Here is an 18,592-nt window from a genome sequence, read left to right as displayed (position 1 = left end):
TCCAGCACTGGAGGTTGTACTCTTTAAAAAAAAAACATAAGCCAAATTAAGTAATTAGTAGTTCATTCCGCTGTGGCAACCTTTGATGCTTTGTTTTTGCTTTGTTTTAAAAATCCATGCTGCATTCATTTTCCATCAAACTGGAGCAGACTTTTGGAAGCTGACCAAAACCCACCTTCTCAAATACAATGCACCAACATAACAATTGCACAACAGTTTGCACATCAGATCAAACTGTATCAATATCCAGCCTTACAACAAATAACATCCCAGAGGCTCAAGTGGAGGCCAGCGCTCATTTGATGGATCCAAGCACTACAGAAAATGCACCATTGAGCTCTGATCAACTATTTGCCTCATCTGCATTTCCCACACAAGTTACATAAATCACATGGCTAACATTTTTACAATTAGCTGACTAATCTTCTAGCAGAATAAGAGACAGAACTGCTGCCCCTCTTAGCAGGAAGTGACAGATGCTAAATGTGAACATCTTCAAGCAGAACCTGCACAAATGAAGAGGCTAATCTCATTAAGCCTTTACTCAGCTGTTTAATCACAAGGCTACATCAGTGCTGAGTGCAGAACACCACAGACCTCTTTCAGGATAACCTAACGGCAGCTCAGATTAATTGAGTAATTTAATTGTGCACATATACCTGAAATTTGGCACTATAATGGCCATTACAGTATGATTCAGAAGGGATACTTTTGAAAAACGTCACTCGCTCTTTTGTACAAAAGATAATGAAGGAAACAAATAGTCCAGTTTTCATGAGATGTAGATTCTTCGTTTTTTCTAAAGCACCATACATGTCAATGACATCATTAGGAGCATTAAACATCATTATACACACAAGTACTCAACTCAAAGAACTATGTGATTATCCCGAAGTCAAATTACTGCATATCTAAAATAACATTCTTTTGAAGACAAAGGTAGGGTACTTTTGCTTTCGAAAATATCCAGTCATAAAGAGCTTTTTAAAGCTCTTTAATTTGTTGTTTACTTCCAAAACATTCTAAAGTGCCAAAACAGGGCATCAGTAACTTCACTTTCATATAATCTACACCTATTCATAACCTTTTTACATAATACCACACTATGACTTTCACTGGCTGCTCATGAACAATGCCTGCTTTGACCTGCCCTGGTCATTGTGTTTATAAGCTCAACAGAAACATTTGTGAATGCTTATTATTCTTAAAACAAGTTGTAAGTTAGAGTGGTGAGGGTGGATTAACTAGTTCTTCTTACATTATGTTTCAACCCAGGCTCATTTTGATTACATAACCCTATATACATTTCTGAATGCAAAATATTGTTTTCGCAATTCCACCAGAGGCTACTGTGTATACGTTTTCCGATCCCAAATTTCTCTGGCAAGTGCCATTTTGCCTGCCGTTCTTACATAAATCCACCACTATCGACTGACTGACTTACTGACTGACCAACAAAAAGAGTTTTGACAAGCACAGATTGACTCGACCACCCATTCCCTTCCCAAAACCCAACCGCATTGTTTTAAAAAACAATCCAGAAAAAGAAAAGCACTCATCCGATTTTCACTATGTTTTCAGATTTGATCACATTCTCACCTTGTTATTTACTTGTTTATTTTATTTTTGGCTTCTGTTTTTGTTTTACCTGCTTTTTGGACCCATTCTTCACCAAACTCAAACCCTGTTGTCGCGGTCAACTGTGCTCTGCATCTCAAGTCTGCCGACGTACATGACGGGCTGGCAACAGTGGTAACAGTGGGAAAGTTGTCCATATAAAGGTAAGCGGTCAGCTGGTAGGCTTGAAAAGGAACAGCATCATACCGCCCTGTAGCATTCGTTTTAAAGACGAATTGCAACCATACATACTTCTTGCTACGCAATTTGTAATCTCCAGAAATGTATATAGGGCTACGTTTTCAAAATGAGCCTACAGTATGTTGTGATGCTTTAGAATTGGATTTATGCCCAAACTGGTATGGTAAAGATAATTTCCTTGGTTATCATCATTACGTGTTTATAATGAAATAGGATCAGGAAAATTTCAGATCTGGAGCTGAAATTCAGATATGTTAATGGGTTTGGTACAATTTGTTAGCAGACCAACCACAACTTACCAATCAGTATAAAATGAAGCATGCTCAATCTAGATTAACTAGCTAAATTAACAAGCCTGTCTTGGGCAACTAGATTAATCATCATCAGGATAGTTAAGGGGTAATTTTACCTTGATGGTCCCATTAAGACATTCTGTTCACTATAAATAACACCGCAATTACACATCTACTATCTTGCATTAGATAAAGGGGAACTCAACAGGCATTCCATTGGCTGCTTCCAGCCTATTTGGATTAATTTTGTAGCCCATAAAGATTAATGTTATATATTTTTTTAATTTGCATGCAAAAGTAGTGCAGATATCATTTCATGCAGTTGATTCTCCTAACACTTTGCATTGTGTAAATGGCAAATGGTCCTCTATAGCAGCATGAAAAACAAAAGTATTTAAATTGTAAAGCAAAAAATGCTCTCATAACAATGAATAGAGCTGTCATCATGTCAGCAATCTCAGTTCGCAATCTTGCAAAACGTCCCACTGTATTTATGAAAGCTGGCTGATCCTCTCAGTAAATTTCTTTCCTCTACTTTTTATTATTGCTTTCATATTCAGTTTTATTTTTTTACAGAACAAGTACAAGCCAGACTTAGCAAAAACAGCATTTAAACTCATTAAATCGGCTAAATTATCTTAAATATAGTCTTATAATATAAATTGTAGTGTGTGGCCCTTTGCAATGTAGTTAGGTTAGAAATAGTCAAATCAATTGACATGTACTTGCAAGGTTACTTAGAGTTAGTAGAATGTGTGTTGTTTAGCATCAAAATTAAGCGCTAACAGATATTAAAGTGCCCGTGAACCAGAAGCTGCAAATGTTATTATTTTCATAATGTGACGCAGTTTCTAGAGAGACTGAATTTTAAATGAGCAAACAGTGGCTTTACTTGTTTTTCTACCACAGACTGGACAAAGTAAAGTAAGTATTTCATTCCAAAATATCAGGAAAGGGTTTTAGAAGAGAGAAAAACCTAACAGACTTACCACTCCAGCTTACCATTTCTATTTGTTGTCAAAACTGACAGTTAAATCAGCGTGATTGAGTATGTTAGCCACGTCCATTACCTCAAAATCACGTAACCTGATAATTTAACTGAAAACTATCAGGAAGTGCATTTTCAGAATTCAATTTAAGATTAGAAGGCCAAACAACTTTTTTTTTCTTAATGACACAACAGATGAATTGTTCACCACAAAACTGGCAATGTGAGCTAACAAAATCATATGGTTAGTTTTGGGGACTTTAAGCAGAGTGTCTACTAATAATGTTTTGACTGCAAGAAGCTGCAAAGACACTTGGGGTCCTATCAAAGACCCAGCGCAATAAGCCGCAAAACATTTTTAGAGCGATTTGTTGCTATTTTCAGACCAGCGCAACCCTAATTTTCACGTTTGTGCCACTTTGAGGACTCATGAGTGTTCAGGTCTATAAAAGAGGTGTGTTAAGGCGCATTGTTGAACCGTTTTTATTTTGAGTCCAGCGTAGAGCACATTAGTTGTGAGCCTATGCAGGACCAAACAATTTCACATTGCTTAATACACTGAGGATGTACAGCAATACACAAATATCTTCACAAATTAAAAAAAATGGTAACACTTTACAATGAGGTTCATTAGTTAATGCATTTACTAACATGAACTAATCATGAACAACACTTGTACAGCATTTATTAATCATAATTGAACATTTACTAATGCATTATTAACATCCAAACTCATGCTTGTTAACATAAGTTAATGCATGAACTAACGTTAAATAACATGAACAAATACAGTAGTAAATGTATCATTCATTGTTTGTTCATGTTAGTAAATGCATTAAGTAACATTAACTAATGAACCTTATTGTAAAGTGTGACCAAAAATTTAAGGATTAAAATTTTATAAATTGATTATTTTCTACAAAAATATAAAGCCACTTCATCTCGAGGGTCTTTTTCCAGTTTATTAATGATAATTCACATTTGTATAATGTTATTAATATTAGCAGTTTTATTTATTAGTTGCATAAATATATTTGTTTAACCAAAACGAGTTTAGATTTGTCCATCTGTCTGGTTTTGGAGACGTATGCATCACCAAATGGGGCATAAGAATAGGATGTGTTTTTGGATATAACTCAAGTTATAACTTAAGTTTTTTGACCACACTTCGTTATTATTGTCCATTTATTGGTTTGCTTGAAATTAAAACTGAATTTAGAAATTGTTTTGAAACAAATGTTTGCGCTTAAAAACAATATTTATACTAAATTATATATATAGGCTAATGGATATCTTCATCGGAGTGCGTACAACAACACCGTTTTCTTATCCACAAAAGTGAAGGTCATTCATTCATTTTTTTTTGGCTTAGTCCCTTTATTAATCAGGGGTTGCCACAGCGGAATGAACCGCCAACTTATCCAGCATATGTTTTACGCAGCGGATGCCCTTCCAGCTGCAACCCATCTCTGGGAAACATCCATACACACTCATTCACACTCATACACTACGGACAATTTAGCCTACCCAATTCATCTGTACCGCATGTCTTTGGACTGTGGAGGAAACCGGAGCACCCGGAGGAAACCCACTCAAATGCAGGGAGAACATGCAAACTGGACACAGAAACACCAACTGACCCAGCCGAGGCTCAAACCAACGACCTTCTTGCTGTGAGGCGGCAGTACTACCTACTGCGTCACCCAGAAGTGAAAGTGTAAAGTAAAAAGTAAAGAGTATATAAAGAAAGTAAAGAGGCAGAATGGAGGAGGCTCGTTCTTTATTATCACGCTGCAGATGGCCTGTTTAACTGTCTTCTCGCAAGTGAAGCATTCAGTTTTTTTCTTACAAAGGCCGCCATGTAAATAGCAAATGCGCCATGGTGCACACTTCTGACTCTAATGGGAATGAAAGATGAGACTCTAATTGGTTTAATGTACATGGTGCTCAAAGCACATCCATAACTCATCAGGAGAATAAACACAACCCTGATAGACCATGTGCTGTGGTGCAGAATGTATTTTCTGTCCTTAAAATAGCAAGAATAGATTCAGACATGCCATTTATGTTTTTGCGCCATGCGCTTTAGACTTTGTGCTTAGATCGTTAAAATAGAGCCCTTGTAGTCAATTTAATGTCTAAAGGGGAACATCAAAATAAACTGTTACCCAAAGCAATAACCAGTCCATAAAATTGTGCACTTTTTGTCAATGGGGTGCGGTTAAGAAAAGAAAACAGCCTTTGGCATTTACATATGCCTGTCAAAGTAAATCAAATTTAAAAAATGTACAAAATTAATTGTAGGGCACACCTAGTGGAAAGCATGATAATTGTTTTCCAAACAAATAAAGAACTAGTACAACAGGACATTAAATGTGTTGCAGGGTGCAGAAGTGCATGCAGATTTGATCAATAGGCTAATTAAATATGTTAACATGCCAAGAACATACATTTCTGAAGGATTGCAGGCCAAACTGAAACTCAGCTGTCTATAGGCAAAGGAATGAGAAACTACACTGTTATTCTGCTCAGAGCTGAACATGATGAACTCAAACCACTATGTCTTGAAGGCCAATTCTGCTGCTGTCTGTTTTTCTTTCTGTTTTGGGAAAAGGGTTTTTGGAGACAGGAAGAATTTTTGTTGAAATAACTGACAAATTTAACCGCCCTGGAATGCGTTAGCATAGACTGTTTAAAAAAATGGATAAGAAGAGTAAATAAATAAAATTAGGTCCAAAAATAGAAACATTGTTAGCAAAAAGAGGAACCGCTACAGTGTGTACACAGAACACAATCAAAACATAAGCTTGTATACTGTATTATGGACAGAAACGCAAGCACACACAGCAAATTGACTGTCTGGCGCCCTGCTGAACACTTAAAACAGCATCTCCAAAAAGCAGTGGAAAAATCTATATTGCTGCTATATCTGTGCCTGTCACTTTAGGCTCTTATTGGCTAACAGTAACCAATTACATAATTACCATCACAGCTAAGCAAAAGCACATTCAGTTTTCATGCCAAACATTTTTGCTATTTTTAGCAAGATGTATTAGTGTGAAACAAAACAACAGTTGTTTGTTCTTGAACAAGCAATAAACCTGTCATTGACATGTGCAAATGTACTGATCAGATAATGATTGGGAGGGACTGTGGTACAGTGGTACTGCAAGATGCCAGCACACACCCTGTAATGTGAACTGTAGCTGACTCAACAATAAAACCTGATCTTTTGTCAAGAATAATTGAGATATCAAAAGTGTGCACGCCAAAGCTTTGAGAGAAATAGCTTTAATGTTGGTAAATTAGTCTTTGTTTGCTTAGTATTTAAGTTGACATTTTTAAGGCTGAACATTATGTAAATATTATAGTGAATTACGATATTCATTGTGTGGTTGTATTATATGCGTACTGTAATACGTATATATGTAATAGACAACATCATGACTTTGATGGGTATCTTAGCATTCTGTCTTTTGGTTACATCTATTGACATCCTGTACTCTTTTGTTTCATTTAAATATCTCTGGTTTATCTTGTGTTTATTTTTCACTCATTTGAAAATGATTTTCAGTACACTTGTTCGGTGTGCACCACGTTTCTGAATTTACACTTATTTAAATGAATCAGAGTAATGCAGTAATAACATCAAATGATCATTTTAAACTTAATAAATTTTGTTAAGTATAAAAATAAGGTATCTACATTTAACTGAATCATCATATGCAGTATATTTATGTTTCTGTGTGTGTACATATATATATATATATATATATATATATATACACACAGTAAAATCTTCAGAGTAAAATTTACTCAGTTCAGAGAACATTTGGTCCCTCTCTAAATTTAGCAAAATTTACTCAGCAGCAGAGTTAAAGTTAATGAGTCAATGATGGGGTTAATTAAGTAATGATTGAGCACTGATGATGAACACCTGCTGTTAATAAGCAGAAACAGAAGAGAAACACAAAACTACATCTACCTTCAGTCACAGCCGTAGATTAAACAAACTGAAATAAAACACATCAAATCTCTCAAAATCTCAGCAAAGGACCATTAAGTAACAACAAACAGCAGCTTTACTTATTAACAACCTGTTTGGCCTTATTTCTGCCACACTCTATAAAATTCCATATAGTGATAATATTAAGAATTAACTTTTTTTTACAACAACATTGAAAAAAAAAAAAAAACTTTTTGTGTTTAAGCTGTGACCATTGAGGAGAACAGTAGCTGCTTTACTTGGACTCTGACTCGATTTCTGAAGTTAGTTTTTTCTTTGTTTGCCAAATAGTGTATTGTGGCAAATACTGTATAAAGAGAGCAGGTGTGCTCTGGGTAATTGACTTTGTGATGGGTTAGTCACTGGTCAAATCAGTAAAATTGGTTTTGACTTATTAAGTTTAAATAATGTTGTATCACGAAAGGAGCACTGTATAAAGAAGATGGTGCTCACCAATACCTTTATCAGATCACATTGAACATCTGTTTGACTCAAAACCCACAGACATGAAGAATCAACTATGGTGAGTTTTATTTTCCTACAGTGCATGCTGGGAACTATGGATGAATATCGTATGATTGTCTTAACATGCACAGCAGCCAATAAAAAAAAAAAATTTCTAACCACTGTTGAGATAGATACGCTGATTATTGATGTTTGTCTCTCTAAAGTGTTTCAGATGCTCAATGTATTTTAATATAACACCACAGCTGAGGGCAATTCTCTTGTAAAACACTGAACTTTGTTTCTAATGTGATAAATCATCATTTAAATATAATTTCTTGTACAGATACTGTTATCAAAAGTAAGAATCCACACAGGATCAATTCATATGATCACATATGCTCTCTTTAAACTTGTCATCGCAAGTAAAGAAAATGAACATTAGAAATCGAGTCCAAGTAAATCAACCACTTTTCTCCATGATGGTGACATCAGGCGAAAAAAAAAAACGTTTTTTTTTTTTTTTTTTTTTGTAAAATGTAAATAACTAAAATGGTTAATTCTCAATAAATCTCATATGGACTTTTGTGAACATCTGACAGAAATAAAGTCAATCAGGTAACCAATGAGCGAAGCTGCTGCTGCTTCTCTTCTGTTTTTGCTTTGCTCAATTTAGAGAGGGACCAAATGTTCTCTGATCTGAGTAAATTTTAAAAAATTTAAAAAATTTTAAAAAATTTATTATATATAGATATATATATATATAGGATTTCATTATATATATATATATATATATATATATATATATATATATATATATATATATATATATATATAAATGAAATCCTGCAAAACATATATCTTTCTAAATATCCTACAAAAATTAGGGCACAATATATGGTTTTAGTATTGGTATCGCAATAGTCACATTGCAAGACGTGCAATGTGGAGTCAAGATTATAGTTGACTAGGTACAACATTTCAAAACATTTAATCTTCAATGCCTCCCACTTCACCTCACCCCAAACATGCTCAATAGTGTCTGGTGATTGGGCTGGCCAATCCTTGAGCTCCTTGATATTCTTTGCTTTCAGGAACTTTGACATGGAGGCTGAAGTATGGAAGGAGCACTATCCAGCTGAAGAATTTGTCCTCTTCTATGGTTTGTAATGTAATGGGCAGCACAAATGTCTTGATATCTCAGGCTGTGGATGTTGCCATCCACTATGCAGATCTCTTGCATCCCCCCTAACTGAATTTAACAACAAATCATGATTTTCCTTTAACAAATATGACTTTGTTCTGTGAGAATCTTAGGTCCATGCAGGTTCCCATAGGTCTTATGCAGTATTATAGTATATATGTGATGATTGAAGTGCAGTTTAACGGATGATTCATCAGAAAAATCTACCTTTTCCGATTGATCAACTAGAGGTCAAGTTATTATTTGTTGTTCTTACAACTGGGGTCGACGACAAGACTTTTGTCAGGTAGTGTATGTTTTCTCTACTTTATTTATCTCTGCTTGTAATTTGTTTATTATATATTTTATGCAGTCCCTTACAAAATCATTTCAATTCATCTAAAATTAATTAGGTTATCTTGTGAAAAATCACTAATCACTAATCAAAAAATGTAAATATCACAATGTACGTTTTTTCCAATATCATGCAGCCCTACTACAAATACATGTATAAAGTGTAAATATCATCACAAGAAGTCAAATGTATATTATATACCATTGGGAATGTAATTGAGAACAAGAGCCAGATTTATTAAACATGCAAGAGTGCAATCTCAGGTCAATTGGATGGAATTTGTGATTTACTGACAATGTGCAAATTAAAGAACAAGAACATGCTGCAGTTCAGATGCAGCAATGAGTAATGCAGCACATTGATGATCTCAAATGATGTAGCAAACAAGTAGAGCCGATGATTATAAGTTGCATATAATCTACTAAGTACCCAGTCAAGTAATGGGTTAAGACTTGCTTTTTGGAGGGGTGTTAAATATTTGCCAAGATGACTACTGCAAATATTACCACACATAAATATTGTCTCTAAAAGGCAAACACCTCCCAATGCACATGCAATGAGGTCATCCACAAGAAATGCTATGTTCACATCTAATGTTTCGTGGGGTATATTTAGTAAATCCTTACAGATGCTTGTAACGTCATATAAAGTAAAAGTAAATTGCAAAAATAATGATTGTTTCCCTGTCAACTGAATTTCTAAACACGCCCAAATTGCAATAGCAGTATAAAAGTACAATCACTCAAAATACTGTCCACCCTGATAAATGCAATACAGTATATCACAGTAGGTTTGATATATGACCCAATGGCATTGATACATCGAAATAAATAAAGCAATCTTTTATCCTTTGTATTGGATGACAGTCATATACAGAGAGCTGCATTGTCTGCCATAATACAAGAGAGTCTTCTTGTCTTTGTGTTTCTTTATGGGAGGAACTACAGTGGCAGCCAGTTCATTTTGAGTTGTGGGTGTTCAGCACAAAATGCCACACCAACCACTCCCTGCTATACAGGGTTTTCCTCATGACTCATTTGTGTGTTGGCTGACTACTACTGTATGCTTTTTAAGGGATCACAGATCATGTAGGGTGAGCTATTTTTGAAAGTGGTTTTCAGGCACTGCCGGGTCAACATGTCAGGTTGCTTTTTTGTATCTACTGCACAAAGAGCAAAACACAAATGAAGATTGAAGTTTTCCTGTAACTGGCTGTGCGTTCTTTTCCTCAGTAAATCTGAAACTATAAAGTGACCTCATGACAAACAAGGTTATTGTTCCCCTTTAAAACAAGATGGAGCTGTTTTGGAAACTTGGTTTTCAGTGTTCAGATTAACTCTCACACATCGATACAGTACATACAGTATGCAACACAGAGCACAGGCATGCTAAACGGCCCTTTAATTCTCATTTAATGAATCCCACACCCATCCAAAAGAGCTTTATGAAATGTTTTTAAAGTGAGTCAGAACATTTTGCTTGCTGTAACTTTGGGGCTTGGGAAGTTATGTGAGTTATGTAAACTCAAACAGTCAAGGAAACAAGGACATTTATTGAAGCCACAGTGTCTCGATCCAAAAGCAACTGCTGTATGACTTGATAAATATGCTGCACTGACTCTAATGTTGACTTTGGGTCTAGTTCTTATTTCTTAAATACATTACTAAACGTTTTGGGACATCTATCCATATGAACTTTATTGACATCCATGAAGGCCCACCCCTTGCAGCTATAACAGCTTCAAATGTTCTGGAAAGATTTTCCAGAAGGTTTAGGCATGTTGATGAGAATTTCCGACCATTCACCTTGAAGCGCAATGATGTTTGATGACAAGATCTAGCATGTAGTCTCCACTCTAATTCATCTCAAAGGTGTACAGCTGATAAGACATATGGTTGAGGTCAGGACTCTGTGCAGACCAGTCCATTTTCTCCACACTAAACTCATAATTTTATGTCTTTATAGACGTTTTATGTACTGATGTGCTGTCATCTTGGAACAAGAAGGGGCCTTAAATAAATTGTTAACAAATGTGATTCATCACTACAGAAGACATGTCTCCACTCTACAGTTCACTGGAGGCCTACTTTACAACACTGCATGCAATGCAGAGACTTTATGTGGCCTACAACTTCATGGCTGGGTTGTGCCCTCATTTAAGAGCTAAACATATGCCTTTTTTGTTTTTGAGTCATTCATGTTTCACTCAATGCATTTTTCTAAAACACCAATTGATTCAGGAACAAAACAATGCTAGATGCGTTTCTTCAAGGCAATATATATTTTAAACACAATATAATTTCATGGATACTAAGTATGTTGTTGCTTATGTCTTAGATATTAGATTTTTAAAATGATAAAACTAGTATTGCTTCAAATATTTATAGTGACGTCTGAAGCTTCAGTGAAAAATAAAATCAAAACCTGACCCATTTATCAGTAATGCCTGGAGCTTCAGAGAGAAAAAAAAACTGACATATTTAATCAACAGCTGTCAAAAGCAGCAAAACCTGAAGTAACCACAGCATGTGAGAAAATATTTAAGATTTGAATACACCTCTTGACATTTGAAAACAAACACACACACAAAATGCATATCTCACAAACAATAGACATTGGAATTCAGTTTAAAAAAAAAACTGAAAAACAGAATAACCTCATTCTAAAATAACTTCATTCAACAACTTACAATACCTGTGACAGAAAAATACAAACTCTGTAGTATGTCAAATAGCAGTGTCAGATGAATCTAACTTCAAGAGGCAATGACTCCTGTAGCGACTAGAAGTCTTAGTTGACCATGTCATGCTCCCCAAAAGTGTGTCAAAAGTTGTTCAATGTGTAATAGTATCTGCATTCTCCATTAATGAGAGAAGATACAAGCATGAACAAACTGACAGAGAGCAGTAGAGAGAGCGGGAATCTGGACTGGGACGGGGAGGAGACAAGGGTGAAAGGGCAGTGGACCTTATCACTGAACAATTCCAGCATAACACCTGCCTGTCGTCACGTCTCCCAGCACTGCCACTTATCAACCGCATGTGTCTGTGAGCATAAAGCAAGCTAGCTCCGAGATTTTTGTCAACCAAACATCTTTAAAATGGTCCCAAACTAGAGGTAAATAAATATATAACTATTTATATTTAGACTTATTTAATTCATAGGTTATTTTTTTCTAAATAATAATAAAACAATGAACTGCTTAGTGCTGAAAGGCTTCTGTTTCAATCCATTTCATCATACAGGGAGAAGATGACAATAGTAATGAAGAGTGAAACAAAAAGAAATAAGCGTAACACTTTATTTTGATGGTCCAATTGAGTATTGGTATATTTTCTGCTTAATATCATTTGATACTGCTGCTAAACCGACATTTAACTGACTATAGGAAACTGCAAGTACATGTCAATTTACACTAACCCTAATCCTAACCCCAACCTAACAGTCTACTTATAATCTATTAAGAATTAGTTGGCATCTAGATGCAATTTAAGTAAAATTCAACATACGGACCATGAAAATAAAGCGTGACTGAAATGGGATGTTTGTTCTCCGAAAAATGTCATGCTTTTCCTAACATAACCTGTAACCCTAGTTGGCTCTATCATCATGAGGGAGGGTGTGATATTGTTTCATTTATGCTTTACCTTAGACACTTAGTAAAACGTTAATGAACTGGGCTACAGCAAATGATTATTATAAAATTGTTTAATCTTACCATAATTAAAACCATTATTTTGATGATTAAACTGATGATTAAATTGAGATATTTTTCCGGTTTTGCTGTAAGTTAAAACATTGTGTTATACAAATTCTAGCTTACTAAAAGTAAATGGTGATCTTATTTGGTGGATTAAAGATTTCATTTTAAATCGTCCTCAAAGAGTTAACCATATGGTGTCTAAAACAATGATTGTAAATACAGGAGTTCCACAAGGAAGCATTTTATCACCGTTACTTTTTTCTCTTTGCGCAAATGAACTTAAGATCTAGGATTTAGGTTTTTAAATTGAAATATGCAGATGATATGGCACTTGTTGGCTGGTTGACTTAAACAGGAACAAAAGCAAAATATACCTTGTACTATAGTTATATAAATTTGCTTCAAAATTTATGTAAAAGGTGCTCACTGGAGATAAATTTGAATAAAACCAAGGAGATGATATTTCCCAGAAATAAACTTGTTCTTAGTCAAGGGTTAAAACCTCTGGTCCTTTAGGGACATGAAATAGAAACGGTTGGATGTTTTAAATATTTAGAAATATTTATTGATAGTGGATTGACATTTACTGCAAACGCAGAGTGCATTTTTAAAAATGCAATGCAGAGATTATATCTCATTAAGAGGTTACATCAATTTGGTGTGAGTCAAGATGTTCTGGAGATGGTATACAAGAATTTTAATTTTAAAGTGTTGTGAGTTTTAACATGATTGCATGGTATGTGCTGTTGCTAATTAAAGAAAAGCAAAAAAATAGTTGTAAAAATCGCCAGTGCAATTGTAGGTAAAGCACAACCATATGAAATTTATTCAATGAGAATCAAACAGAAAGCACAAGTCATTATTGAAGATTGTTCCCATCCCTTAAATATAAAATTTCAGCTCTCGCCATCAAAAAGATGTTTTAGGCAACCTCAAGTAAAGAAAAATGTGTATCCAATGTCCTTTGTGCCGACTGCCATTAGAATTTTAAATACTGGGTTCTAAGTACAATAGGTAGGGTTTTAAATAGAGTTTTAATGTAATAAATGTTATGCCTATTATGTCTATTTTTCTGTGATGTGTGTAATGTGAACGCTAAATTTCCACTTGTGGACAATAAAGAAAGTAACAACAAATAAAAGGTATCACTTGTTTAATTAGTTAAACAAATCAACTTTTTATAAATTTGCTGTTGCACAAACCGAGGCAGAGATTTTATCATTTATCATTTAAATAATTTTATCATAACTTTACCATGAATAAAATTAACTTATTGATTGATTTATCATTCTTTCTAACATCTCCTTTTGTGAGTCATATGGATTTCGAATACGAGTAAGTGATATTTTTGGATAAAATATAAATTGTTTTGCTCACAAGCTGTAATATCTTCAAATGTCCCATAGTGTTACTTTCAAACACTACTGACATGCTTCAAGATTTCACCAAAACGAAATGTAATCTAGGTCCCATTGTACATGGTACCGACTTTTTTTGATGTTTTTATCAAACTTTTTGACACTAAGTGAAATTTATTTATAAACTAATTTCGAGAGGACCACATGCTTATAGTTGCTTGCAGCCGGTCCTGCATTATTTAGTTTATGATTCACCAATCAGACAATTCCTAAGCCACTATAAATACCCTAAGTTTCATATAACAGCCATCTTTGTTTTGAAGAACACCCTCTTCCACCCCTACTCCTCCTTCTTTCCTAGATGGGTGGCACGGTGACCCAGTGGTTAGCACTGTTGCCTCACAGCAAGAACGTCACTGGTTCTGATCCTTACCAAGCCATCTGTCATTTCTGTGCGGCGATTACACATTCTTCCTGTGCTCACCTGGGTTTCCCTCAGGTTCCCTGGTTTTCTCACACCATCCAAAAAACTGCAACTTAAATCAGCACCATAGACATGGTCCTAAGTAGTTATCTCTTAAGAACAATCCCTCTCTGTTTATTAGCTACAATAGCAGGGGAGTTCTCGAGGTCTACCTGAGCTCAAACTCCCTTCTCGCCCTGCAAACGGGAGGGAGCCCTAGGCTCGAGGATCTTATGAGCTCAGGGCTCTCTCCCGGGACAGCATGCCAAACAAGATTTATAATCAATCATCAGCTAAGTGTGAACTCTTGAAACTGGATTTAAATCTGTTGATATTTTTGTTGTCCATCCTGATTAAGGGTTTTAGCTCTATATACAAGCTAAACAAAATGTTACATTTGTTTATAAAATAATCAATTTTAAGTTTTGTACGTGGAAATAAACTGAACACATTTGATCTCTAAGTCTTCACATATCGTTTGCTTTTTTTATAGTAGAACTTGTGAAAGCACATGATTCCCAGGGAATGCATGAAATAATGTGGTGTATAAGTTGTAATTTGCTTTGGATAAAAGTGGCTGTTGGATGCATAAATAATTAAAAGCAAAATAACCTGTGACTGGTCACTGAACATATTGGTCAGATGGTATCTTCTGGTCTAAGTGGGGACTTGTTGGCCAGAATAAACTGCAATAATTACCAGACTTTTACCAGCAAGTTTTTCTATGCTTACACTGCACTGCATTACACATTGTTTTTCTAATACTCCTCCCCCTGTCTACAAAACAGTCTCATAATTGCTGTTATACGACATAGAAAGTGCTGTTTTGATGGAACTGTCTCCCATTTCAAACCCTCTTTTTATCTTTTTGCAGGCAGCTGCATCTTATTCATCCAAGATCCTTCTCCCCATAGCCCTTTGCGCGTTCCTCTTCCAGAGGAACTACTCTCCACTTTTTCCTTCCGTTCCCTGTCTCCCACTCTTTTCTCTCACAATATCGGCCCGCTGTCCTGGCCTCAACTTTCTTTGCACACGAACTCTCCACTTTCAAAAACAACTGCGAAAGCAGCCAAAAACACAGAGGGAGAGAGAGCACTGTACAATGACCGTCTCTCCAAACTGCATTGCTCCAGCACAGACACACATCATGTGCTTTGGTAAGAAGATGCGTGTTTGTTTTTCCTCCATGTTTGTATATGTGTGTGTGCAGAGGTCAGATGCTGACAGTCGCCAAGAATGAACAGCACTTGTTTGTGTCCAACGTCACGTGTGCATTCAGAGAATACACCTCATGAATGCTTCACTCATCCTGTTATGACCTGTGGCGTTCCTCTGTCCATGCACTGGAATTTCTACCTCTCTCTTCATTCCTGCTGGGATCTGGATGGCGCTTTGCCCCGGTAGAGAAAGTGGAATGCAGAACGCCCCCCCTCCCCCTGTTTGTGTCAGGCCATAGGGAGTGCAAGACCAAGTTAAAGATGTTGCTCAACACACGGGTCTTATATAGCTCCCAGCTGCGTGGAGCTGGCCTTCTCCTTGGTGCTCAAGAGGCCTGGAATGTTTGGAGTGCAAGCAGTCTGGAAAGCTCAAGTCACCAACAACAATCTCTTGGAGATGGAGTCCAGAGAGAGAAAGAATGAGAGAGTGAGAGAAAGAAAGACAGACAGGGCGGTAACGTTCCACAGCCTGCCTCACCCAAAAAAAACAGTGGTTTAAGTTCCATGATAGATAACAAATGGCTGGAAAAACATACAATTGTGTTTTTTAACTGTCTTTAACTGCCGGTAATCATGCATTTACTGCTCCCATTGTCTGTCAGGATTGTATTGTCCAAACAATAATGTTACAGCCTCAAGAGATATTAATCAGAGTTTGTCATTAACTCAGTCAGATATCCATCACAGCATAAAAAGTTATTTATTAATCTGCATATCAAAGTGAAATGACAAATCTATTACTAGTCTTATTAATTGTGGAATGCATGCAGTTAATGGGTGTTTCCCCACAATATATATTGTTTTTAGTATTTTTTATGTGTCTATCCCTTTCTTTGAATACTCTGATTCATTATTAAAACAGCCTTTAGGGTGCGGTGTGGATTGTAACCGGACAGTCAGTGTTTACTCAGCTGGGTGAATGCCTCAAAATTTATGTGAAGAAATGTGGAAGCAATATAAATTCATTACGGAGTGCCACGCACATCAATCCGGAGAGGAAGGACTGAGATTTCTTTACAACTGTAAATATGTATGTGTTCTTCTAGCGCAGGACTTTCAGCTTTACATTTACAGGCACTTAAAGCTAGACTCTTAAAATACCCCGGACATAAAGTATTAATAATGAATTATTAATAATTATTAATGAAGTATTAATAAATATCTTAAAATAAAAAAAACATTAACTCATGACCCACTGACCCCGTTAAGTACCTTAAGGCACCCCTAGTTGGTGTAGTGTAATCCTCAGCCCATATAGATTACACAAGTGACACACAGACTTGTGTGCTGGTTGACAAAACAAACACTGGCTTTATCTCAAAACTTGCTGAGCTGCTCATATATAGAGAGTATTCAGGGATATGCATGCCAGCAATTATTTTTGACAAGAAGTTACTGTAAAATCACAATTGGTATTGTAATGTTTCCTTGCATGTCATTAACTTTAATAATAATTTATCCTAATTTCTTTTTTTGTTTTTACTCTGAAACACGTTGATTTCACTGAAATCTGAAACTTTAGTAAAACATTTAAGAATGCTGCACTGTATTATGTGAATCTCTGTTCTTCAATGCCATTTAAAAACACAAAACCACACACAAATTACAAATGAAAAATAACGCGACCAACATACTAAATCGTATTTTAAACTTCAAACAAAGTTTTGCCTCTGTAAATACAAATCCTGCTTACCTTTAGTGTTATTTCGCCCCGTGAATCTTTCGAGTTCCGCCGCGCGCGCTTCAGCAAAGTGCTCGCTGTCTTCTACTTACAAAAACAATACAGTTTTGAGTCCTTCTTCCATATAGATAAAAGAAAAAGGAGTTAGTCATTGAGCTGGGACTGGCCAAAACTCTTGGGAAGGACAGCAGATGCAGATCGCCAGTTCTGGGATCCTGTAAGGACGTGCTTCGTGTGTGAGTCTCTTCCTAAACTGACCAGACGAAGTGTGAGCTCGCGTGGTGCTGATGCGAGTTTCTGTCTCGCCCTTTTGATTCTGTCACGCCTTTGAAATCAAATTGGCACAATTATCTCTCTACTTTGCCGCAACTCTGTAGGAATGCACTTCGGGGTGTCCAGACAGAGCAACGTTCAGCACAAACACAAAAAAATATGACCAGCTGCTATGTTTTGGGGTGAAATAAATCGCTTGAATCAAAAAGTCGCCGTGAGGACATCAAGGAATGCAAGTTTTAATATTATTTAGTCTTCAAAACGAGTCAAAGTTGTCTACGGGTGGTGAAAAAAGTACATGCCTGCGATTCCTTTGTCTTCCCAAAATCCCATCCTCCCATCTCGTAACATGTAAACTGGCCCTGTCTGTCACGGTCGCGTGCTCACCGCGTTGCCTCCCTCTGCAGCTAAAGCCCGACTGTGTCTCTCTCTGGCTGCTGCCATATGCTGTCCACTTGCTGTCCTGTCAAGTCCACTGCCGCACGCCAGCGCCTATTACCAACGTGACGACACTGACACTACGGCGCCACTCCCATCCATTCATAAAGTGGAGCGCGCGCGCGGCATATTCTGCCTACAGTTCACGGCGCGCGTGTTTGCTCACTGCTCGAAGGTTGAAATTGTCCAAGTAATGGGACGTGGTGTGGGCAGACGGTTATGTTTGCTAACAACACTGCCCTTAGTGTGTTCTAAACATAGATAGGAACGGTTAGTTCACAAGACTGAAATGATATTAGTGTTGTGCAAGTTACATAACTTGAATACATTATACAGATTACTTGGTGGTTACAGTTATTTAGAAGTTGCTAA

At 36.3% G+C, this 18,592-nt stretch overlaps 1 protein-coding gene across 5 annotated transcripts in view; it reads right to left on the bottom strand.

Moving 5' to 3' along the window:
- Window positions 1-18,331, bottom strand: part of rhobtb4 (Rho related BTB domain containing 4) — an 81,192-nt gene extending 62,861 nt beyond the window's left edge. For 4 of the 5 annotated variants that reach the window (XR_012405891.1, XR_012405896.1, XR_012405897.1 and 1 more), the window contains exon 1: window positions 17,522-18,302. The gene's annotated coding sequence lies outside the window, so the exon portion shown is untranslated. Of the gene's footprint in view, window positions 1-17,521 lie in introns of all 5 variants that reach the window. The other variant, NM_001099974.2, reaches the window with a different exon arrangement.
- Window positions 18,332-18,592: the final 261 nt, after the last annotated feature.

The sequence above is a fragment of the Danio rerio genome, chromosome 5 (assembly GCF_049306965.1).
Source record: "Danio rerio strain Tuebingen ecotype United States chromosome 5, GRCz12tu, whole genome shotgun sequence".
In the NCBI taxonomy this organism is placed as follows: Eukaryota; Metazoa; Chordata; class Actinopteri; order Cypriniformes; family Danionidae; genus Danio; species Danio rerio.
Note: the sequence above shows the minus strand (reverse complement) of the source record. Positions and strands in the feature narration are given on the sequence as shown.